Raw genomic sequence first — 24488 nt, 5'->3', positions numbered from 1 at the left:
GACAGGACAGCACAGGGTGTAGCCTGGGAGGGGTTGAGGAGGGCAGGCAGGAGTGGGAGTCTTGGGGGATTAAGGAAAGAAGGGCTTGAAAACTGGGATAACACATTTCTCCAGCACTTGGCTCTCTTTATCTCTTAAAATTAAAGCCAGGCCTCCACTGGAACGTTCCACTTGAGACTCTGCTGGGAAATTAAAAAGATGCTGGAGGGGTGGGTGGTGAGTTGGACTTTTCTGCCTCAGCTGATAGTATGTATGTTGGGATGGGTGACAGAGTATTTTTTTTTGTTCATTCATCAGTTGGTTTTGAGTACCTACTCTGTTCCAAACCCTGGCTTAAGGGATGGGTAAAATAGAAGTCACGATCCCTGCTCTTAAAGAGAGCACAGTCTAGTGAAGGATTCAGACAGATAAACAGATGATGCTATTATTTATCTGGAAAAATATAAATAGTATATTGTATATGTATTGATGTATAATATAGTACTAATAACATACATATATGTATATACATATGTATATGTATATACATATATGTGCGTATATATATCCATACATATTGTATAGTATACCATGTAGTATATATATACACTATTGATATAGTGTATTTGGATATAGATGTACATAGTATAGATACACATACAGGTACTTTGCCTTTGCCCTTCACCCCTACTAACTCAGTAATCCCTGCAACAACTCCATGTTGTCAGTGACATAGCTGGACTTGAACCCAGGCAGTCTTCCCCTAAGGTCTATCTCTTAATTACCCCACCATTCAGCTTTTCAGTACAGGTCCATATAGGGTGCAACAGGAGAATAGAAATGAGAATATTTAACTCTGCCCCAGGGAGTCAGAGAGACTTCCCAGAGAACAAGTTGTCTTGGCAAGAGTACTGTTCTGAGATTGTGCTGCGTCTGTGTTGGGGGTGGAGAGTGCAGAGTGGAAGGTATTCCAAGTGAGGAATCCAAACTTCCCAGGGTGTTGAAGTAAGTGAGAGCAAGGCACCTCATTTCAGGCCCATCCAGGCCAGGTACAGGAGGCCAGAGCACATCTAGCCCAACTACCTAGCCCAAGCCCTCTTACTCCACATGATAGATGGCAGTGTCATGGCCCCTCAAACACATGCAGGGTTCCTATCGGCTGACTGTAGTCTAGGCTCCAGGCACTTCTGATGACAACAATGCTGAATCTAGCCAGTGTGAGAAGGAGAGGGTGGGGGAGATTGGAAGTGGTTTATTTCCCAGCTGTCATGCCCATCCCAGCCATCAGCTCTTTGCCAGAGGGGTCAGCACAGTGATGGTGAGGGGGCGTTGAAGGAGCTGTCTATGACATTGCTCAACCCCCGGCATGTGGAGCTGCCTGCCTGGGTCAGCTGGCCATCTGTGTCTTGTTTAGCATCCCCACTCCTGTGAGCCCTGCTCTCTGGCCCATCTGTCCAACTAAAGGAGAGGTTTGCAGGCAGAGGGATGTCAATCTCCTGGTTTTTGCTGTGTTTCTCTAACCAAACAGATGCTTAGGACAAATAAACAGAGTAGGAAGTCTTGGAGAGGTTGTGTCAGGCTTAGCTGAGATGTGCTGCCCTTTTTGAAGGCTGTTTGTGTGTTTGAAGGGACCGGCATCCAGGCTCCAATTGTATCTGATTGTACATTAAGGCCAAGATTCTCAGGGCATCCATAATGACAGTATCTAATATTTGTTTAATGCTTTACAGTATCAAAAGTCCCCACATCACCAGCCAGCAAAGAGTTCATGGGAACTTGGCATCCACATTCTTAGATTCTAAATGTAAGTTTTTTTCTTTGTATGATAATCCACCTTGGTACTTTAGCCTAGATAACATTAGAAGTCCCCTTGGAAACTGCCAGCTGTGCTGTGACTGGTTGTGTGATTTTAATTGCTTCCTTTAGGAGAATATTCTGAAAGGAACCTCTAGAACAGAGCTTTGAGGGTTTGCTCTGGGGACCATTCCCTACAGTCAGAATTTTACCATCCTGGGACAGAGAATGAGCCCGGCTTGGCAATCAAACAGACTTGGGTTTTGGACTCTGCTTGTGTTTTACAGGACCCTGATGGATTCTTTCACTTCTCTGGGCCTTAGTTTTCCTCTCAGTGGAGAGTAACAATGTCTTACTCATGGGGTTTCATGAGGATTCACAGGGGAGCATTCAACAACTGTGACCTCCCTTCCCATTTCTCTCCTGGCTTATTGTCTAAGTCTCTTCTGGCAGGAAAACCACATCCAGTTGCTTGGCCCCAGTCTTTTCCCTTTACTTGGCTGTCTCCTTTTCAACTTGATCCATATGTGAATCCAGACCTCACTTAGTCACCTACGATGCTGGGCACTTCATTACTGTACAGCTCCCCCCTCCCAAACATGCCAAGAAGCATTGGCTAGGTTTGAATGAGATAACCCTATGTAGTGCTGGGAAGGGTGGCTGCCTTGCTGACCTATGCAGTAAATATTAGCTATGACTATTACTGTTGTTCCATGGGATTCATGAGGGACAACTTAAATGGCTCCCAAGAGCTTAGGGCTGGAAGTGAACTTTGTGAACATTCTCCATTTCCTCTTTTGACAGATGAGCCATCAGGGGCAGAGTAAGTTCAGATCTGGGGCTGGATCCCAGTATTCACTCACTCACTCACTCACTCACTCACTTGTTCAACAAACATTTATTGAACACTTACTATGTGCCAAGTACTATAGCAAGTATTGGTATAAGGAGATAAGTAAGACAAAGTGCCAGCTGCCAAAGAGCTCATGATCTGCCTGGGTAGACACACATAAATAGGGTACAACACATGCAGTAAAAGTGCAATAATGGAAGTATGCATGGGGTATTTGGAGAGTGAAGAAAAGCCTCTAATAGACACTGCAGGGGTCAGCAAGTACTTCTTGGAGTTGGTGGTACCTGAGCTAAATTTTAAAGAAGTAGAAACTAATCAGGATAGTGGAGATTTTTGGGTATGGGGCCATGGAGAGCATGTTAGGAATTCCTGGTGAAGGAGAGTAAGAATGCACCATGATGCATTCAGAGAACTATGCATTGAGAGAATCAACAGGTGTTGATTTCTGGAACCATATCCCATGGAGGAGGGAGATCTTGAACAGGACTTTAGAGAAAAAGAGAAAATTCTATTGGCAGAGTGAAATTTCTCTCTTGAACAGGGCCTTGAGGGCAGAAGCAACAGATTTATGCATGGGGCACAGAAAATGGATTGGAGTGGAGAGGCCTTGGCCAGATGACCATGGTGGAAACTGGTAGGAAGTCTTTGAGACCTACTCCCTTTCTCAGATACTTCCCTGTGGGTTATAGAACACTTACATCTCCCAGGTATATATTTGTTGGAAACAGCATTGGAATAAAGGGAGTAAGAAAGGAGAACACTACATGAAACAAGATTACCCATGAGTATGCAGTGAGCATGGGCTGAGTGTCAGCATGTCCTCTCCCAGAGGGCAGAATGTTGAGTTGTGTGTTAGGAGCAGAGTCCCACGTTGTGTGTGAGACCAATACAAATGCAACAGTTTTCTCAGTTACCTGCTCACTGTCCAGAGAGGAGATGGTGTACATCACCAGAGAAAAGGACACTTGACACTTCAAAACCAACAGGGGAGTAGTTTCTGATACATTTTCTGTTATAATTCAGTATTAGTGAGGGTTCTTGGTTGTAAATAAAAGAAGCCAATTTGATTAACTTAGGCATAAAATAAATTTATTTTAAGTATATTTGGTAGCTATTTTTTTTTTTTTTTTAGTTTGAGTATATGACACACGATGTGACATTAGTTTCAGGTGTCCAACATAGTGATTCAAGTCTATGTGTTATGTTGTGCTCACTACAAGTATAGCTACCATCTGTCACCATTGACTATATTCCTAATGCTGTGTCTTTAATTCCTATGACTTATTCATTCCATAACTGAAAGTTTCTATCTCCCACTCCCCTTTATCACCCATTTTGTCCATCTTCCCACACCCCTCCCTCCTGGTGACCACCAGCTTGTTCTCTGTATTTATAGGTCTGATTCTGCTTTTTGTTTGTTTGTTCATTCATTTGTTTTGTTTTGTTTTTTTTTTTTAGATTCCACATATAAGTGAAATCATATAGTATTTGTCTTTCCCTTTCTGACTTATTTCATTTAGCATAGCGCCCTCTAGGTCCACCCATGTTGTTGCCAATGGCAATATCTCATCCTTCTTTATGGCTAAGTAATATGGTAGCTCTTGAAATCTTTGGGAAAACTAGTGAACCAGTTTGGGGCACATATCAAGAAAGGCAAGACTCTGCCAACTCCCATGGGAGCAATGGGCTTAGGCGGCTGCTTCTGATGTCATACTTTTGGACACTACTGCTCCTAGAAACTTGCCATCATGAGAATGGCCTCCCAGTAATCTCTAACTGATTCTTGGCTTTTAACTCAGAGTTAAATTCTGTGTGGAAGCTTCTGATTGCCTACACTTAGATCACATACCCTTTCTCTAGCTGCCAGGGAAGGGGGAAGAGGAACTATGTATTCCCTTTGGCTACCATAAAAAGGAGGCCTATCTTCCACCTAACTCAACATTTCTTCCCCTAGTTTGGGAGTGTTTGGATTCTGAGTGGCCCCACAAAACAAGTATCTACCATGTTCTTTAGCCTTCCAGGTCTGGTTCTCAAAAGCATTTGCTCTCCAAGGCTGTTCTCCTCTGGCTTCACAGTAATTCTGAGGCCTGAGGAACTAAGGAGATTTCTTGGTCATACTTGGAGGCATCATCTGTTGAATTCTTGATTGGTCTCTCCCAATTCCTTCCCTGAAAAATCAGATATCATTTTTCTTTGAGTTTTTGAAAAGGGATGCAATTGCTTAACAATAAATAGGATTCCTTCTTCTTCTGAGGGATTTCTGCCAACAACCTCTTCTTGTCTTATAGTGAGCTCATCAGAGGTGAGCAAGAGGTACAGGACCACTTAGTCTCTCTGATTTTTTCAGCTTTTTTCTCCTTTGATAAGTGGCACAAATCATACTCTCATTGGTTAGACCCAAGTTAAAAAACTAAGAGCCATTGTTTCTTCCTTTTCCCCCCTTTCTTCCCTCCTTTTCTCCCTCCCTCCCTCCTCTCTTTTACCCTTTTTCTTCTTTCCTTATTTTTTCTTCTTCCTCCTCTCCTTCTGTTCTCCCTTTCTCCTCCCTCTCTCCTTCCTTCCTTCCTTCCTTCCTTCCTTCCTTCCTTCCTTCCTCTTTCTTTCTTTCTTTCTTTCTTTCTTTCTTTCTTCTTTCTTTCTTTCTTTCTTTCTTCTCCCTGATTATCTAATTTGGGTTTTCTTGGAACCTATCTGTCTATGGATTTACCCACTAGAATCAGAGGGGATGGTTGAGGAATCTGCATGGAGATGTGAGTTTTGAGCCTCTTTGAAATTCCAATGACATTTGTCCTGATTTACTATAATGAGAAAATTTGGCTCTAGCCATAATATGGGCTGGGAAAGTTCATCTTGTTTGAAAGGGCCAGCTTGTGATTTGTTAGAGTACTAGGATGATACAGGGAGGGGTCAGTACAGAACTTTTGCTTTGCTTCCTTCTCTTTCTTGCTCCCTGACTTTGTTTGTTACTTCCTAGTCCTGACACTGGAGAATGAAAGAAGAAGGAAAAAGAGGTGTATAACTCTTTCCCTAAGGAGTTACATCTTATGAGCTCTCCAGAAAAAGTTTTCATGTGGATGGCTAAAGATGTGGTATGTTAGAATGAAGCCAACACATAGTTTATTATCCATGTCTTTCTGCTGCCCACCAAATATTCTTCCTGTTCATGTTATCTCTTCATTAGGTCTAGGCACCTTGCTGAAGTCTGCATGACCATGGAGGTCTTAAGAAAACCCAGTGGACTCTTCAGCAGCAGAAACTATGGCTGTTCCAAATGCAAGGAAATAATTTCTTGAGTGTCCCAAATTTCTCCAGAAGTCAGAGTTAAGACTCTTACTTCCAGGACTTTATGGAATCAAACTTGCCTGATAGGGATTAAGAGAGGAAGGGTAACACCCTCCTTCCCATTTTAAGGATCACACTCTCAAGGTGAATCCAACGGGAGGAGTAGAATTTGGGGAGGCTATGGTTGTTGAATCACTAGGGTATTGGCATTATGGGAGAATTTTTCTGGTCACTTGAAGACCAGAACTATAATTTAAGTTTCAGCCCAAGACTTGGTAGGTTACACAGTGCCCAGAGCTTAAAGCCCTATTACCATGTGTAACTTTGTAACTTCAATGTCACAGGCAGATGGCATTATCAACTAGTAATTCTTCATGACCTTTAACTCTGCTTTTCCTCCTTTCTCTTCCTCTCTCCCCTTCCCGGGGGGACAGTGACTCAAAGCCACATTCCTTCATTATCACATTTCCTTCTGTAGACTGAACAGGCCCCTTCCAGGACACTGATCTGTGTGAAAGCTCTCCAGGGCTGGTGGGAATGCTGCTTTCAGAATCTGACTTGTTTCAGAAGCTTATCTTCTGGCACTTGCTCTTCCAGAGAAAAAGGCTTAGGCAGGAGGATAAAGGAGACTATAGAAGTGTATGTGAATGGAGCATTATATGCAGACTCACAGCTCATTCCAGGGTTAAGAGAGAATGAAATGGATGTCACCTAAACCCCTTAGAGGATTTGTAAGAGATAAATGAATATGTGCAGTTTACCTTTTACCTACACACTCAGGGTCATTTGTCATAGCTCTTTGATTACCTACTTTGGGTCTAATTAGCTCTAATTTGGTTCTTTACCAGGCACAGTAACTATCTGCTGCAGCTACCCTCTAAATGGGAGCTGTGTCTTGAGTATTTTCACTGGAGAAGGATGGGGGGCAAGCTGGGTATCATGGCTGATATCTTTGTTTGAGACTTAGTGAGGGATAGAGGTAGCTGTATTTGTGGGTATATACACATGTGAATATGTGTGAGAGGCAGTGTTTGTTGGGTCCTCACATTTGCTTCAGACAGATGCCTGGGTTTGAGGCTGGGGGATGGTGAATGCAGGGGTGGAGGAAAGGGAGAGGGAGGGTGGGTGTGATAAGCTAAGGGAGTGGAATAGCTGTAACAAGAATTGGGGAGGCATGTGAAATGTGGGTGGCATGAGAATTGATTTTATGGCTGGATAGAGTTTGAAAATTCTTTGTCTGGCTAAATTAAAGGGATAATTTTTTATGCTAAAGAGATGATTTTATTTTTTTTTTCTCTTCTTTGGCTCTTTTTATGTAATAATTTGCCAACCCCCCCTCAAAAAAAAATTCCTCAAATGGGTTCAAGATGAAGAAAGCACAATTGAGCTCCGTGGGAAGGAGCTGCCACAGGAGGAGAGGGGGCTCAGCTGGTTAGAAAACATGCCTTTGGGCTGTTGTCCTCCTCCCCTGCCAGGGGACCAGATACTTGCCCACCCATTTGGAAAAGCTGTTCTTTATCTTTATCTTTTTTTTTTTTTTTTTGCATTTCCTTTCCCCCCTTTTAACTGTGTCCAATCAAATTGGCACAGATGAGGCTTGGGAAAACCAGTTGGAGCCATCCCATTACTCCTGCCTATCAAATTCTGTGATTTCTGCTTCCTGTCCCATCCTGTCTTTTGACCCCAACTCACCCTGCCTCTACTGATGTCTGCTTTACCCTCCTCTTATGGTGTGTCTAACTCTGCCCATATGTTTTGGTATTAGGGGTGGGGGTGGTAACTTTGTGAGAGGTGTAACAAAACCATTAAGAGAAAGGAACACATTTCGCCAACATCATTAGCCATTTGGATCCTCACTTTCTCCATTTTGCAGATACAGAATACTGATATATGGGGAGAAAAAATAAATTGCATGGTTGCTTTAACAAATGAGTTAAAGTGATGAGTATGGCTTTTTGATTCCTTGTTTGATTCTTTGAACACTTCTTTTTCTTACCCATTAAAAAAAATTTTTTTTAATGTTTATTTATTTTTGAGACAGAGAGAGACAGAACTTGATCAGGGGAGGGGCAGAGAAAGAGGGAGATGCAGAATCTGAAGCAGGCTCCAGGCTCCGAGCTGTCAGCACAGAGCCCGATGTGGGGCTCGAACCCATGGACCGTGAGATCATGACCTGAGCTGAAGTCGGACACTCAACCACTGAGCCACCTAGGTGCTCCCATCCCCCAATTTTTTTTAATGTTTATTTTTGAGAGAGAGAGTGAGAGGCAGAGAACATGAATCAGGGAGGGGCAGAGAGAGGGAGACACAGAATCCAAAGCAGGCTCCAGGCTCTTAGCTGTCAGCACAGAGCCTGACCTGGGGCTTGAGCTCATGAACCACAAGATCCTGACCTGAGCTGAAGCCAGATGCTCAACTGACTGAGCCACCCAGGCGCCCCTCTTACCCAGTTTTTAAATCCTGAGTTGGATCATAGAGTTCTATAATTGAAGGAATCCTTAAAGAACATTGACATTGGGTGAGGTCCTCAAATAGTGCTCTGGGAAGCCCCTTTTACGCAGTCTGTTTCATTTAGAACAGTTCCATGCCTACTGATTTTGTATCTTGAGCTTTGGCAAATTGGAAACTCCTTGGGTGAGGTCCTCAAATAGTGCTCTGGGAAGCCCCTTTTACGCAGTCTGTTTCATTTAGAACAGTTCCATGCCTACTGATTTTGTATCTTGAGCTTTGGCAAATTGGAAACTCCTTTTCTATGTTTATTTATTTTTAAGAGGGGGAGAGAGACAGAGTGCAAGCGGGGGAGGGGCAGAGAGAGAGGGAGACACAGAATCTGAAGCAGGCTCCAGGCTCTGAGCTGTCAGCACAGAGCCAGATGCAGGGCTCGAACTCAGGAATCACGAGATCATGATCTGAGCCAAAGTCGGACGCTCAACCGACTGAGCCATCCAGGTGCACCAACCTTCCTCTACTTAAGAAATGAATAAAATGAGCCAGACAATAAAGAAAAAAGGAAGAAAATGTCTTCAATGAAGAGCTCTACTTACTTGCAATGTGCCCATTACTTCAATTAAAACACACACACACACATGCAAAACAAAGCCCAAATATTTGAATATTTATCAAGACAAGTGGAAATGCTTTACATAATCCTTGGTGGGGGAGGGAACCATGTGAAGTATTTATTAAAAGTGCTTTTTTTTTTTTTTGGCAGGGTGGGAGAATAGTGTTGTCACTGTAAATGACCATGGCATGGAACCATCTTCATTTTTTAAAAAAGGTTATTTATTGTGAGAGAGAGCGTGAGGGGGGCGGAGAGAGAGAGAATCCCAAGGAGGCTCTGCACTGTCAGTGCAGAGCCGGACCCAGGGCTAGAACTCATGAACCGTGTGATCATGACCTGAGCTGAAATCAAGCTTAACAGTCAGCCACCCAGGTGCCCCTGGATAATCTTTATTTTTATATCTTAAAAATGTAGATGGTGGTGACATAGTGTCAAGAGAAAAGGTTCAAATGTTGAATAACAATGCTAAAGCTGCTGATAAAATTTCTTCTTGGTTGGGGACAAGTGATTTTCTTTGGGTATTGAAAGTAACAGAGTTTGGAATGACAAACTGGTGAAGGAAGAGCTTAAAGATAACTGTGGTGGTCTATTTTCATCATCATTACTCCTCTGCTACAATAGCTGGCATGTTGCAATCCTAAACTGAAAGATCTTGCTTGACCTCTGAGGAGCTGGGTGGCCACAAGGAAAACAAAACCAGAAAGTCAGAAAACCCAACTTAGAGCTCATCTATGCAATTATGCAATTAAATCTGATTTTAAGGTATCCTAATATCTCGCTTGCCTAAATATTCCTTTCTTGGGTGATGGTTTGAAATATAATCAAGAATCTTTTAGACCCTAGATCCTCAGACACAAAACCATCATTCTTTTCATCCATTCCACCTAAATTTATTGGAATATAGGAATCTTTTGATCATTGAATGTGGAGGAGTCACACAGATCATCTAGTTCAATAATTTCAAAACTATTCTCCAAGGAAAAAGAAAAGAGAGAGAGAGAACGAGAATTGAATAAGGAGTGGGGGGTATGATCCTAAGTGGGAGTCTTTGGCCTGCTTCAATCAGAGAATCTCCTATGTGTTTGGCTATTCACATCAAAAAAGGCTGATAGAGCTTTAGAAACTGTAGTCACTGATAAAGGAGATTTTATTTTGCTTAAATCATGCTTTTCAAGCTTTTTATTCAGCGATGGATTTTTCTACATAAAATCTTCTGATTATACATACAGATGTATATATTATCATTTACAATATTTATGTTATATATTATAAAATATATGTTATAGAAATAAAATAGACAAAATAGATAAAACCAGAAAGAATCGTATTGAAGAATAAGTGGAGGGCCCAGCCCTACCAGCTTGGCCTTCTTGGTCTTCCAAGATATTTTCATGCAAGTTTAGGATTTCAGGGGCACAGAATGGAAACTACTACCCTAGACAACAGGTATGCACCTAAAAGTTATGTGTAAGTGGAATCTTTGCAGATGAGATAACATCTCATTTGCCCACAGGTATCTTCTATGCATTTAGCTAAGGCAGAACAACTGTAAGGAGACCACATACATCAAGTATGTTGGAGAGACTGCAAAGTTACATCTCTAATGAAGCAGCATAACTTTAGCCCCTTGACAAGCACAGGTGGCAGGTAGGCCAGGCCAATTATGATTATCAGATGGCTGGGAATGGTCCATGATGAAGCTCATTGTGAAAGGAGTGAGAGCCCCAAATGAAAGACAAAGAAGCCAAGCTGAACGTAACTCCAGGTACCCAACTAGTGGTAGCTCCAACAAATCCCAAGGAAACTTGTCTTGGTTTATACATAACATGGAAAGACTTCAGGTAACCATGCTGTCCAAGTTCATTTTCTAACAAGGGGTCCAGTGATCTGCTGTCTTAGTACTGACTCCTGCTCTGGCTCCTCCAATGACCCCAACACAGTACACTACCTACATTGCAGGTAGGCAATGGCATCATTCCACCCCGTGAATTGCTGGGGCCACCCAGGTTAGCTGGCCTCCTTTGTCCTATTTGTATGTGGAAATTGGGATTTGCTGAATGACCTGGGATAAGGCATGGGGCGGAAAGTCACAAGAAAATGGTAAGATTATATAAGGCAGAGGTTGAAGAAAGCATTTAGTTCCGGGTGGGGACGAGTAATGAAATTAAAAATTTTTAAATCCAACTATAAGATTTTCTTAATGAAAACCACCTAAAGAGACTTTATGGCTAATCTAATTGTTGATTTTTGCTCTAGGGGAGTCTTTGAACACCTCAGGTTGTCAGCAGTCACACCTGTACAAGAGGCTACTGGAAATGTGTTAACTTTCAGAAGATGCTGTTTCAAACCCCATCTCCATGTTTGGGTGGTTGGGTCTTTTGCCCTGAATCATCTGCTTTTTGGCATAGCCATCTAACAACTTATATATGACTTATTCAGTGTTTGGTTGGCAGTGGGGGTAAAGACTGTGATTTAAGAATAAACTTTTTCTCTATAGGAAGCTAAAAGACTGGTGGTATAATGATTCTGGCCCAGGGCCTCTTCAGCTTAATTAATTCTAATGACAAATATTTACTGTGCATTGAACATATCAGGCAATGCTCTGAGATGATCTAATATGGTAATGGTGAGCAGGTTTGAAAAATTAATGATTTAAAAATGTAGTTACCAGTCTAAGGTTCTGGAGGCACAGTGCCAGGCATTATTCCTGCACAAAAACCATTCTTGGCTGTGGGGAGACTCGTTGGCAATGGTGGGTTGGCCATTTCCCTTCTTTTCCATAGTTGGGAGGAGGGAGACAGTTCTTGGCCCTGTGCCAGTATATAATGCTAATGGCAGGCTCCCGTATCTCCTGGGTGGGCCTGCTTCTTTTGTTACAAGTCTGTCCCCAAACCCAGACTACTCCTGAACTCAGATTGGAGAATACTCCCAAGGGCTGTGCGGTGGGGTAGGCAAGCTGGTGGAAGTCCTCTGGTCTTATTTGTTCCGCTTCCCTTCAGCCCCTCAGCACTAATTCGTTTGTTTGTATTTGGGGAAAAAAATCTCTCATAATTGTCTATCTTTTATTTCCTGGAATTTGACATGAAAGCTGTCATTGTTTTGGTTAGTGACCTCCAAAGGAATAAACCATCTGAGCAATAAGGACAGCAACAATTCTCCATGGTATGGGTTTCAAACAGTTTGACTTTTAAGTCCGGGCGTCCATTCTGTTAGAATTGAATGTGTAGTGAATTGGGGGTGGGCATAAGACGGGGGGGATGTATTTATTTTTAAACTCCTTTGGCTGTAATGAAAACCAGCTGCTTCTCCAACAAGTGCATTACTTTTACCAAAGAGAGCCTCATAGACAAGCTAAAGCTATGGGGGTTTCGTGTGTTTTGACTTTTCCTGATTTAATCAGCTTGCATTTTACCCTTTATCTTCTGTCCTATATGGTGGATTGATTGATGCCTTCTTTTCTGACTCCTTCTGTACTAGTGGCACCCATTGGCACATTTAGTTTGTTGAGGACAGATGTGAGACCTCCCCATCACTGACTCATGGGGGCAGAAATGGTCGATCCCCTCCTGAGGAGGTAGATCCCCCCCCCCCATTCAGTTTGAGTATGGGTGAGATGCATTGTCTGCCTGCTGCATGTAACTCCAACTCCAGGTCCATACAATTTTTGGGTGTCAGGAGAACATTCCCTTCACATGTGCCATTCCATTAGGCATCTCCAGTCACCTTTTCCCCAGAAAAGTAGCACCAAATTAAAAATCTCACTTCAGTTTATAGGCTGATGAGTAGGAGGGCTTGGAGAACAGGAAATGCAGTGGGGCAGAGAGCAAGACAGCAGATAGTGTTGAGCTGGCCACCTCTATTCGTTTGGCCACATGAGAATGTGGAAGAATGATTTAGTAGGTGCTTCCTTCACCTTGTGTGGATGACGCAGGCAGATGATGGAATGTACCTTTTTTTTTTTTCTTGTAACAAAGAGCTTTTGGCGGGGACGCTTCCCAGTTATTAAAAATGGGGCAATGAGGTGAGCTATAAATGCAAGACTCTGTGTAGGAAAATCCAGAAGTAAGGAAGGGAAAATAAGATGGAGTGGACACTGGTGGAGATAAAGAAAAGATTAAAACTAAGTGAATAGATGAGTAAAGAAGGGTTGTTGAGATTGAGTGGGAGAGACAGTTCAAAAAGACAAGTAAAATATCAGTAATGGAGTCAAAGAAACACAAGAGTGACTTTGTGCCCTTCCTCTCCCTGCTCTAGAAAGAGAGAGGGTTGGGGGAAGGGAAACTGGGGAGATTGGATTTATAGGTCAATGGAAGAAATGGCAATAATGACAATAAGGAGCTCAGGGATTTTTAGGTCATTGGACACCCCTGAAACTATGGGTAATGTGCGTTTCAGAAAGATTTGGGCAAATTTCCGCAGAGCCAATTCAGAGAACATGATATAGTGTGTCTTGACTCTTTATGGAGGGACATTCTCTGTAGGACTAGAGAAATACACACAGCTGGGTCTTTACAGCTATATCTAGTTTCCATGTAGTTCTCTTTCTTTTCTGGTTCCCATAACACTTGTCTGTGTTCAAATATATTTAGCTTTTGATTCTATTCAGCACAGCGAAGTGCTTCTATTATTCACTCAATTTGTTTTAGTATATTTTGTCATTTCTCACAAGACTGTGAGATTCTTAGGAACAAGGAGAGTGCTTTATTTTTCTTTTATATTATTCATAGCCTTGTAGAGTGGTAAGCAAATGCTAGGTCTTTCATTCCTTTGTTTGTTCATTCATTCCTTCCCTCCTCCTTCCCTTTCTCTCTCCCTCTCTTCCTTCCTTCTAATATTTATCAAAAACTTACTATGTGACATGCCCTATTCTAGGCCCTTAGTATGAGACATTAGAGCAGAGGTCTGCTCAATGGCAGGGATCTCTGGGGGAGGAGTGTTCCAGGTATAGGGAACAGTAAGGTCCTGAGGAGAAAGTTGTCTAGTGTACGTGTGTGTGGGATAGCAAGGAGGCTGGAGGGTTGGAGTAGACTCTGGAGGGGCAGATGGGGTCAGAGAGGAAACCAGAGCCTGGCCAAAATACGATCCTACATCCAGAGTAAGTATACATGTTGGCTTCTATTCTGGGCAAGATGGAGAGCTCTTGTGTGGAGAGTAGACTGAGTGGCAAGGGTGGAAGTTGCGAGGCCATAGGGGTTATTGCAATAGTTGAGGTAGGAATGGTGGTGGCTGGGATCAGGGTGGTAGTGGCTGACATAAGAGAAATGATTGGATTCTGGATCTTTTGGAAGATGGAGTTGACAACATTTGCTAATGGGTTTGATGTGGGGAATGACAGAAATAGGAGTAAAGATCACTCAAGGTTTTAGCCCTTGTCAGATGTGTGCATAGCTTGAGTTGAGTGGCTCTGGACAAGTTGTTGAACAATGGAAGCCTGAAAATGAGCCTGGGCCTCAGTTTCCTCAGTGTCTCATCTTGAATGCTGAATGATGGTTGCCAACCATGCCTTAGGTCCAGATAAGGGTGACATAAGTGAGGTTCAGGATAAGTTATTCATTCAGTCTACAAATAGTTACAGAGTATCTATTATGGCATGGCTTTAGCTGGTATTTTAGGTTATCCAGCCTGAATCTATCATTGTGTTGGGACCTCAACTCATTCTGAATTCAAAAAAATCCAATCCAGTTTTATTTCAGTGTTATTGTAAGCTTGTCTATGCCCTGTAAACAGATTTTATTTTTCAGAGCGGTGTGAGGTTCACAGCACAATTGAAAAGAATGTACAGAGATTTCCCTATATACCCCTTGGTCCTACCTGCACACAGCCTCCACTATTATCAATATCTTGCATCAGAGTGGTGCATGTGTTACAATCAATGAGCTTATACTGACACATCATTATCATCCAAAATCCATAGTTTACATTAGGGTTTATTCTTGGTGTTGTACATTCTATGAATTTTGACAAATGATGTGGATTCACCATCATACTACCATACAGAATAGTTTCATTACCTTAAAAATCCTCTGAATGATTTCATCCCTCCTTCCCTCCCTCATACTCTCCTACCCCCTAGAAACCACTGATCTTTTTATTGTCTCTGTAGTTTTGCCTTTTTCCAGAATGCCAGATAGTTGGAATCATAATATGTAGCCTTTTCAGATTGGCTTTCTTTTTGCTTAGTAATATGAATTTGTTTCATTCGTGTGTTTTCATGGCTTTATGCTTCATTTCTTTTTAGTGCTGAATAATATTCCTTTGTTTGGATGTACCGTGGTTTATTTACCCACTCACCTACTGAAGGACATTTCAATTGCTTCCAAGTTTTGGCAATTATGAATAAGTTGTCTATAAATATCAGTGTGCATGTTTTGTGTGGACATAAGTTTTCAACTCCTTTAGGTGAGTACCAAAAAACATAATTGCTGGACCATAGGTATATTAAGAGTATGTTTAGTTTTGTAAGAAACTGCCAGGGGTGGGAGTGGGAAAATTAGATGAAGTTGGCAAAATATACAAACATCCAGTTATAAGATAAGCAAATACTGGGAATGTAATACACAGCATAAAATTATAGTTAACATTACTATATCATGTATTTGAAAGTTGCTAAGAGAGTAGATTCTCATCATAAGGATGTATCTGTATGTGATGATTAATGTTAACTACCTTTATTGTGGTGATCATTTTACAATATATGTAAGTCATGTTATGCTGTACATCTAATCTTATACAGTGTTGTATAAGCCAATTATATCTCAGTATAACTGAAAGAAAAAAAAGAAGAAATTGCCAAACTATCTTCCAAAGCAGCTGTACCATTTTGCATTCTCACCAGCAATGAGTGAGAGTTCCTGTTGTTCCACATCCTTTCCAGCATTGGGTATTGTCTGTATTTTGGATTTTGGTCATTTTAATGGATATGTAGTGGTGTCTCATTGTTGTAAATTTTGGTTCCCTAATGCTATACTTATTTTCCATTTGCATATCTTCCTTGATTAGGTGTCTGTTCAGGTCTTTTGCCCATTTTTAAATCAGGTTGTTCATTTTCTTACTGTTAAATTTTAAGAGTTCATTTTATATTTTGGATAACAGCCGTTTATCAGACATGTCTTTTGCAAAGATTTTCTCCTAGTCTGTGTCTTGTTTTCTCATTCTCTTGACAGTGTCTTTCATAAGGAGAAGTTTTTAATTGTAATGACGTTCAACTTATCAATTATTTTTTCATTGATTATGCCTTTGATGCTGTATCTAAAATTCTAAATCCAAGCTCCCTAGATATTTTCCTATGTTATCTTCTGGGAGTGTTGTTGTTTTGCATTTGTTCAGTGCTTTAAAAACTTTATATTGCTTCTGAAACTTTCCACTCATTTTCCCCAATATTCCCCACCTCTTTGCCTCTTCTTTAATACCCTCTCACTCAAGTAAAAAACAGATTATATCACAACTCCCAACACACTGACATTCTTTTTTTATTAAAAATTGTTTTTAACATTTATTTATTTTTGAGAGACAGAGAGACAGAGCATGAGCAGGGGAGGGGGAAAGAGAGAGGGAGATACAGAATCTGAAGGGGACTCCAGGCTCTGAGCTGTTGTTAGCACAGAGCCTGACATGGGGCTCGAACTCAGGAACTGTGAGACCATGACCTGAGCTCAAGTTGGACGCTTAACTGACTGAGCCATCCAGGTGCCCCCAGACTGAAATTCTTATACACAAAAGAGGTAAAGGGAGATTATTTAACTTCTAGTTAAGTCTTCTGGAAGATCCTGGGAGACCCAGATCAACAGCCCAGTCCTTATTTTCTAGATTATTTTATTCAGAGATGCATATCTTCTCTCAAATGTGCTTGGCTATTTTATATGTGCCCGCTGTCCATGCCTGTCTTCCACAAACCCCCACCCAATATTTTACCCTTGGCTTCTTTCCCATTCTGTCTGAGTCAAGAATAGATTAAGATAGAATTGGCTTTTGGACTCTTTTGATGAAGGCTTCTTTCTGTTGACAAAGTTCTGGGAATAAAGACTATTGAGTTGACTGGTATATTATGTTCCAGTGAAAAATTCTAATAATGACAGCAGTAGTTCCACAAAAATCCCCAATCCACTTGCACCTATACTAAGATTTGGGTTGTGCCCAGGTGATCTCAGAATCATTTTGATCCAGTTTGTATCTAGTACTGATTGCCAATTGTTTCAAAATCCTGTGCTGACTTCATAACCTCCCCACACCCCCCAAATTTGGCTTTCATTCCTGGTTGCCTTTATTTTTGGCTTTTCTTTTGCCACATGCTGTGCACAAACCCTTTTCTAGGATTCCACAGGTTGAACTTTGGCTCTTGTAGTTAAGTTGCCTGTTACGCACCATGAACCCAAGGAACCAGAAACCGAGAAGTGTAATCATGGAAAACTTCTGAAGAACTAGATATTCATCCTCCTAAAGCAAAGTTTAAGTCTGGTTTAGAGATCTGATAACTGCTTTACCATTCAGCCCAAATGTGGCCATGGCTGGGGCAGAAGCTGGTCCATGCTTAGCTGAAAAGATTGGGTTGGGGAGGAATTATGGCATCAGCCAAGTTGGGGTGAAGGCAGCACTTTGGAAGAACACTGTCCTGCCAGCAAGTTTCTTAGAGAAAGGGCTATAAATAACATTGTGAAGTATTATTAGAAAGGATTGTTAAAACAGTAAGGTGCACATGATTAATTTATGAGCAGATAGGAATAGGAGAGATGGAGGATAGAGCGTGATGGATGTTGCTCAACAATAACATTAAAGCAGGTAAAAGAAACATCCATGGAAAATGGAGAAGGAACAGAGGATAGAGAGGAACAAATGTGTGTCAGAGAAGGTCTTCCAGACTGGTTCCATCATAATCACCAGAGAGCTTAAGAATTTACCTCAAAGATTCTGACGGAGTGGGTTTGGGTTAGGACGCAAACAGAGTCCCACACCCCAATTCCCAGGTGAGGCTGATTAATGTTTAGATTTATGTAGTCATTGGTTTAGACAAGCAGTAGGCAAACTATAGCACCTGGGTCAAACCCAACTTGCAGCAACCCTGTTTAACAGCCCAGAGCTAAGAATGTTTTTTACATTTTTAAAGCATTATTTAAAAAAAGCAAAAAGAAGATAGGACAAAGTTGTAAGTGGCGTGTAAAGCCTAAAATATTTTCTTGCCCTTTACAGAAAATGTTTTCCTACCTCTGGTTTAGTAGGGAATAAATAAAAAGGATGTTACAGCTGGTGAAGAAGTAATGAGATCTGCAAGACTTCTACAATGAGTCACTCTCCCTACAGGTAAGGGGACATTTGCTTTCAGTGTGCTTCTTATTGGAATTGATGCACTATCATTTTTTCAACTCCTACTTGGTGTCAGGTGCTATCAGGTGTGTTATATTTGCAAAAACATATTAAGGTTATCGATAAGGAAGGGACCACATTGGGTGGCCCATTAAGGGGGTACTTAAAACTATTTCAACTCCTCCTTTGTTTAGCTAGGGGAGGAGCAGAGCAGAACTTGGAAGCTCAGGGAACACACTCCCAGTTATACAAATATAAGGCACTTACGTAAGCATGTATTATAATGAGATAAGGATGTGACTACAGTTTTTTCCTTTATAATTACTTCTTATTTTTATTTATTTAAAATTTTTTTTGATTTTTTTAATTTAATTTTTTATTTTTAAAAATTTATATCCAAATTAGTTAGCATATAGTTGACTGCAGTTTTTGAAAAATGGCTTTATAAATGCTGTCTTACCTCTTGATATATGAATTTGCCCAGTAGGGAGAGGGAATACAGGGAGACAGGGCAAGGATATGAAGAAAGTGGATCACTTTGGGAAAAGATCTAATCCCAGGGATTTCTTGAAAAGGAAGGGCCCAAACTCAAGACCAGTCACCCAAACTCAAGACAAAGGCTCAGGTTTGTGGGCAAGGACTGTTTTTTATATGGTATGTGCCCCTTGTACCTCGTACTCCTGCCTCAGGATCACCAATAGGAGAGCAACAGCTGAGGATGGAGTGTGACTGAAGATCTATAGCATTGGTGTCTGTGTGGTGTTCCCCAGGTAATGCTATTGAGAAATCCATCCTGGCTCTACGGACAAGCACAGCCTTTTCAGAGCAATACCCTGGGAAAGAGATGGGTCATTTGGTTGAGGACAGGGCACTTTGGATTGAGTGAAACTTGGGAGTTTCTGGAAAACTCGTGGACAAAATAACTGTGTGTGAGAGAGATACTAGGCTTGAACAACTTGCCAAAAAACCCATAAAGCAAGATATCTTTTCTACCTTCAGTTTATATAGATGAGTTGCACACATTATTTCATTTATTCCCATATAAATGTGGGAAGGGAGCCATAGAGAAGTGAAGCAACTGACCCAAAGTGAGCACTGAGTGGGGGGTCAGAATCCCAACCCAGTCCTGCATGATTCCAAAGCTACTTTCTTTCCATGTGACCCCACTGCCTCTGGCAGAGTCATGCATTATTAAGGAGGTCCTACAGGTAAGAAATCACTTTCAAACAAGAAAACTGAGACACAGAGAAATGAAGCCACTTGTTCAAGGTTGTTCAAATAATTACTAGGATTTCAATAGACCTGCTTCCAAAATAGGGAGATCTGAGTTTCCATAAACCTCTAAGAACTTCTTATCAAAAGGAATTGAGAATGTCAAATGGAGTATGTTGAAGCCTGTAGGTACAAAGGAGCATTGAGGGAAAGGGGAGCTTTGCAGAATGAGCACATTTCACTTTCCTTAATGACCTGCCAGCTGATGCCCACTTTGAAAGGGCTTTTAGAAAGCAGGAAGGTCTGAGTGGCTTTTGGCAGTTTTCCTCTGGAGAGTACCTATTTATTTATTTATGAGCTCTTTAAACATTAACTTGGCTAGTCTAAAGCAATCACTCCAAAATTTGGAGTTCATGGACTTAGGTCAGATATAGGAAAAGTCCTCTCCACCCAATCAGTACCCCAAGAGGGCATGAATCTAGGTTGATGCCCATTGTGGGCACCTGTGACCTGGCTACATTGACTTCTCAAATAGCTCAGCTACTCATGGCAGTGGAAGAGATGCCAAAGAAGGGGCTTGAAATCAACCAAATTGTCAAGTTCACGTCCCACTGCTCCATCTGAGAAGCTGCCGTGCCCCAAGAGCAGAGCCCAAAGCCTAAGATGTCTGCAAACCAGGGAGCTTTCAGAGCACTGTGGGTATAGCCCAGGCTTTCTCACCTGAGCAGCTTCCTGATGTGTTTCATGGAGAATTCCTGTTAAACTTCAATTTCTGAAGATGGTATGAAGTCGTGCCTGGCCCAAAGATGGTGGAATGCCTGGAGAAATTTATGAAATGTTCTTTGATGATGGTTAAGCACAGAATCTAATCATTTCTCAGGGGTAGTTTAGGCAACACCCTTCATGGAGGTGGAAAAAGGATTGGGGGACCTCTTGAATCTCTTGTCTCTGAGAGATCACAATTTTGCCTGTAAGAGCTAACTGAGCAGAATGTCATTTAAATGTGACAGGAATTGAGTTGGGGCAGCCAGCCCAGATGGGGGCAATCAGGCTGTGATCTGGTCCTCAAATTATTCAGAGTTGGCTCTGTTTTCAGTTTCACCTTCCTGGCCTAGTTAGTATGAACATGAGTAAGAGGTACAGATGGACAGACAGGATACTTTTTGCCTTCTCTTCTAGTGTGGCCCATATCTGTAGTCAGAAAAGACAAATATTGTGGGCCTAGCCTATTCATCCACAAAGGGATGGTTATTTCTCTGCAGGTTAGAAGGTTAGAACTATGGAGAGACTTTAAAAAATTTCTTGCTTGAAGTCCTTGTTTTTAGGGGAAGAAAATAAAGCACAGAGAGGAGATATGATTAACTCAAGGCCAATGCAGAACAGAAGGAGCAAGGTTGAATCAGACCCCTGGCCTTCAGAGTCTCAGAAAAGAATCAGAAAAGAGAAGAAAGCCAATGTTCTCTCTTCTCAGTTTTCTTAACTGTGATGTCAGAGAGTCAGAAAGAAAGTTGACATCTTAAGTCCCAGCCATTTCTAATATTCTGTGCTAAATGGTTTCACTATAGGAAAATATTGACTGAAGCTGGGTCCCTGAGAGGCAGTTGCAGATAGTTTGATATTTTACACAGTAATGCTTTTATTTAGAAAAGGTATCATTGATTGCCAGTAGTTTTATGATCTGCTGTACTATCTCCCACTGCCTTTCTGAAATAGGGATATCATATTTAAATCTACAGTCTATAGCAAAAGGAGGGAGGAGCCTCAGTAACCCTTCATTCAAAAAACTTTATAGAGCTGCCATTGGGGTATAACGAAGAACACAGCCAATAAGTCCTCATGGTGTTTATAGAACCAGATATTTGTGGAGAACATATGCGGACTTAATTTTCTTGCTCTTTCTCTCACTTTTCAGTTGGTGAGAAACAGAAACACAGAAAAGGCATTCTCAGAGAGGTGGGGAGAGAGGGAGGGGAAGCAGAGGAGAGAGAGAATGAGGCATATAAGAAGGAGAAAGGGAGATAATATCTCCCAAAGGATGTTTGCAGAGAGGGAAATATTTGGCGGCTGCTTCTTCTTTTTAAAAATTAATTGTGGTTAGCTGAACTGTATCAAACTCCTTTAACTCTCTCAACTGCAGACTTTTCCACTTTCCGGTAAACTTGAGTTGCTATGGTGAGAGAGTGGCCTGGGACAAGTCAAACGTAAAACATTGGAAACAACACCCCAACGCCGTGCAACATATTGAATAATTAGAATGACCTGCCATGTGTTTCCCATTCCTTGCTACGAGTCGATTGCCTTATGATTTATCACCTGTTTTTCTAAGCAAAGCTTGAGCCCTCGTTCTCAGTTCCTCTTTCTTGAATGTGTTAAGAATGGTTGGGGGCACAGAAGGTAAGGAGAGTAGACAAATGTGTAAATGCACTGTTTTTCCTTCAGAAAGTTTTCTTAGACCTCTGGCCTTGTGGTATCTGTCCCCTCATATCACTCTCCCCCTTTGTACTACTAATGTAACACTGTTCACTTCTAGTACCTCTCAGGAATTAGTAGAACTAGTAAAATGTTGCTCTGAAGTCCACATCCAAACCACCCACTCTGCTTACATGGCACCCAGGCTTCACAAAGCACCTTCACATTTCATTTCATCCCATCTTCCCAATAACCTTGAGCAGCAGAAACAGCCAGCATTACCCTGTTTCCTACCTGCAGGAATGGAAATGGGCCCTGAGAGAGAGGTTAATGGCCTGCCCATAGTCACTCACATAGAAGTGGGTTCAAGCTTCAGTGTTCTGAATTCATGTCCATGGCTCAGCAGTTTTTTTCACAGTTCTGCTGTGTTGTCAATGATTTGTGAACTTGGAGGGCACAGGGCAATGAGCATTTGGCATGAACCAGAAAAGAGAAGAAAGCCTATTTTCTCTCGTCTCCATTTTCTCAACTGTAAAATAAGAGAGTTAGAGGGTTTACCTCTCAGGTCCCAACCATTTCTAATTTGGGAAAACATTGACTGGGTCTAGGTCTCTGGGAGGCAATTGAGGATAGTTCTATAACATTAAATATTTTATACAGTAATTTATTTATTTTAAAAAGTATCACTTATTCCTGTGTATATAAGACATTAATGTTAGCAATGTTAGCATTGTTGCTAACAGTTATAAAGAGGTATCTTCTTAAGGGCACTCAGGATTCAGGAGCTTGAGTAAGTTTTCAGATTGAAAATGTGATTTCATAAAAAGCTTCTGCATAGTGAGGGAAATAACCAACAAACTAATAGTCAACCTACAGAATGGGAGAAGATATTTGCAAATGATATATCTGGTAAAGAGTTGGTATCCAAAATATATAAGGAACTTATGAAACTCGATACCCCCAAGATGAATAATCCAATTTAAAAAAATGGACAGAAGACATAAATAGATATATTTCCAAAGAAGACATACAGATGGCTAATAGACACATGAAAAGACACTCAACATCACTCATCATCAGGGAAATACAAATAAAAACTACAATGATATATCATCTCATACCTGTCAGAATGGCTAAAAACAACAACATAAGAAACAACAGGTGTTGGTGAAGATGTGGAGAAAGGGGAACCTCCTTACACTGTAGGTGGGAATGCAAACTGGTGCAGCCACTCTGGAAAACAGTATGGAGCTTCCCCAAAAAGTTAAAAATACAACTACCCTACAATCCAGCAATTGCACTACTAGGTATTTACTCAAAGGAAAAAAAAATACTAATTCAAAGGGTTACATGCATCCTAATGTTTATAGCAACATTATCTACAATAGACAAATTATGGAAGCAGCCCAAGTGTCCATTGCCTGATGAATGGGTAAGGAAGATCAATAGAATATTACTCAGCGATAAAAAAGAATGAAATTCTTAGAATTATTCTAAGTGAACTAAGTCAGAGAAAGACAAATACCATATGATTTCACTCATCTGTGGAATTTAAGAAACAAGACAAATGAATAAAGGAGGAAAAAAAGAGAGAGGCAAACCAAGATACAGACTCTTAACTATAGAGAACAAACTGATGGTCATCAGAGGGGAGGTAGGTGGGAGGATGGATGGAGATTAAGGAGTGCACTTGTCATGTTGGGCACTGGGTGATGTATGGAAATGTTGGATCACTATATTGTACACCTGAAACTAATACTACCTAAGTGGAATTTAAATTTAAAAAAATAAAGAAAAAAGAAAAATATTTGATTTCATTGGTTTACCTAGAGGTGTTCAACCATAATGATGATGAGTCAGGATTTAATAAGACCAACAATACAATAACCAATAATAAAAATTGCTAGCATTTATTGGGCACAAAATAGAAAACATGTTTTCTGGATTATTCTATTTTGATCTCTCCTAACAGCTCATGAGTTAGGTAGTGTTGTCAGAAAGAAATGCTAAATGTCTTCCAACCATTAAAGGGTAGACCTAGGATTCAAACCCAGGAAGCCTGTCTGCAGAATTGGCTCTTTTGCCAATTAATTTTTTAAATTTACAGCAGGTGAGGTTCTGGTTAGGGAGCCAAGAGAGGGCACTTATCTTTATAGGCCAACCACTGAGGACACTGAGGGTTAGTTTCCATTTTCTTTGGAGATCTTAATTGGTCCACAGGTAACTGGTTGTCTTTGAGGGTTGCTTCAATCCTATAGGACTGATGATCTAGAAACAGCCCTGGGCAGTGGTGAAGACACTCAGAATTTCACCACTTGGCTTTCAGTTTCTTGACTCCTTTGGACCCCCACCCTCTATTATGACAACACAACATTACCTCAGATTCATTGTAATTCAACTGAATAGGTTACCATAAACCACATTCTAATGTGTTTTCCTGGGGAGGCACCCTGGGGTCACTCTGATTGGACTTGGGGGAGACTGGTATCCTTAATTAAATTTGTGAGGCATCCTGTTCTCCTTGACGGAAAATGGGGAGAAGCCCTACTCCCATCAACAGCACATTTACAACCAACTCCTGAGTGGTTTATTTCTGCAGAT

General features: G+C 41.2%; 1 long non-coding RNA gene across 1 annotated transcript; it reads right to left on the bottom strand.

Moving 5' to 3' along the window:
- Positions 1 to 18904: 18904 nt before the first annotated feature.
- Positions 18905 to 22430, bottom strand: LOC132662328 (uncharacterized). Its single transcript, XR_009602570.2, has 3 exons — positions 22241 to 22430; positions 20199 to 20296; positions 18905 to 19099 (listed from the first exon to the last, which is right to left on the bottom strand). It is a non-coding gene; the product is annotated as an uncharacterized LOC132662328 (long non-coding RNA).
- Between the last annotated feature and the right edge of the window lie 2058 nt (positions 22431 to 24488).

This window comes from Panthera onca, chromosome D1, assembly GCF_046562875.1.
Source record: "Panthera onca isolate mPanOnc1 chromosome D1, mPanOnc1 haplotype 2, whole genome shotgun sequence".
Taxonomy (NCBI): domain Eukaryota; kingdom Metazoa; phylum Chordata; class Mammalia; order Carnivora; family Felidae; genus Panthera; species Panthera onca.
This window is presented reverse-complemented; position numbering and strand designations above follow the sequence as displayed.